Genomic DNA, 1659 nt, shown 5'->3' with positions numbered 1-1659 from the left:
TAATATAGGCTACAGTCAGTGAGATGTTATCTGAGCTGATGTGGGCATCCCTTGTTTTCCTTAGACAAGATTTATTAAGGCTGGGTTGCAGGGGCGCCTGCTGGCCTATCACATAGGATGCCTGGTGATGGCGGCAGCGGTTCCTGATCTAGACGACCTTTGCAGAGTGTCACTCCCCTTCTCTCCCCCCATTTCCAGTCAATCTACTGTCTTATCAATAAAGGCATAAAAGCCCATAAAACGTATCCTTAAGGCTGAATGTCAGGTAGTTGTCATCCCTACTCTGCAGTCAGAGCCTAGAGAGAGAGACAGACGCACGCACGCACGCACGCACGCACACACACACACACACACACACACACACACACACACACACACACACACACACTGAGCTTGATCAGCCTGCCGTTAGAAACTAGGAACAGGGTTTTTCACTGACGAGAACTAAACTAAGATTAAATGCATTGATGATTTTTCAACAAATAAAAACTAGACTAGCCTACAATGTTAGGGAGGGACTGGTAGAGAAGAGATCCAGTAGAACTAAAAGACAAGACATACTATTTTATTTTTGCTACAGGCTATTTTCCTTTCCTTTCTGATTTTGGACTGTTATATGTTTTATTATTATTATTTTCATGTCTGTTACGTGAATGAATTGAGCCTACAAAGAAAGGAAGAAAGGACCCCAATTTAAACAAGCCATAGCCTAGTGCTTTCTTGGGTTTAAATCCTATTAGTAGATCTTGTATCTGAACTGTACTGTACTGTCATGTGTGCTTTTTTAAATGCAAACTGCTAATAAAATACTCGATCAATATAAAAATAATAATATATATATATATATATATATATATATATATGTCACCGGATGTTAGAGAAACAGGACGGCCGAGAAACGGAGCACTCGCGGTGCCGCACGGGGCGGAACAAGCGGTCGCCCACAACAACGTCCTCCAGGCGGAGCCCATCGATTGTCCACGACATTGCAAGCGGCGCGAAGGCCAGCGGACCTTGGTCCTGCTCTTCGCCCCCGAGCGCCGCAGGCGCGAGTGGCCGCGAAGAGCGGGCCAGGGCCGCGCGGCCGGCGGAGCGCCGCGCGAGTTACGAAGCCGTGGTGAATGCAATCGTTATATTTATGCCCAGGCCGTAAGGCCTGGGCAAGCCCAAGATAAACGCTCATAGTAAGCTAATGGCTAAGCTAATGGCTAAGCTAATGGCTAAACACCGCCCAGCTAGGCTAGTAAATAAAGAAAGGGAGTCGCAAACGAGTGACGTCAGCGCCTGCACTAGTGAATGGCTGTCTATGGGCTGTCGTCGCCATCTGGTGGTGATTAGTGTGTGGTGAACGAAACAAGCGCTCTTACAATGAACGTCCTGAGTTACCCAAACATGCTGTAACATATATATATATATATATATATATATATATATATATATATATATATATATATATATATATATATATATATATATATATATATATATATATAAATGCATTGTGTTATTGCTGCGGGGCCGGAACTTGGAGTAGGCTAGTGTGTGTGCTTCCACACGGACAAGTTAGAGGGGAGAACGGGGACCGTTGCCGTCCCTCTCTCTCGTCCGAGTTGAAACACACCGTAAACAGAGCAGAGAGTAGTTTCTAAAACAGTGGAG

This window comes from Nannobrachium achirus, assembly GCF_963921795.1.
Source record: "Nannobrachium achirus genome assembly, chromosome: 16".
NCBI classification, from domain to species: domain Eukaryota; kingdom Metazoa; phylum Chordata; class Actinopteri; order Myctophiformes; family Myctophidae; genus Nannobrachium; species Nannobrachium achirus.
This window is presented reverse-complemented; position numbering follows the sequence as displayed.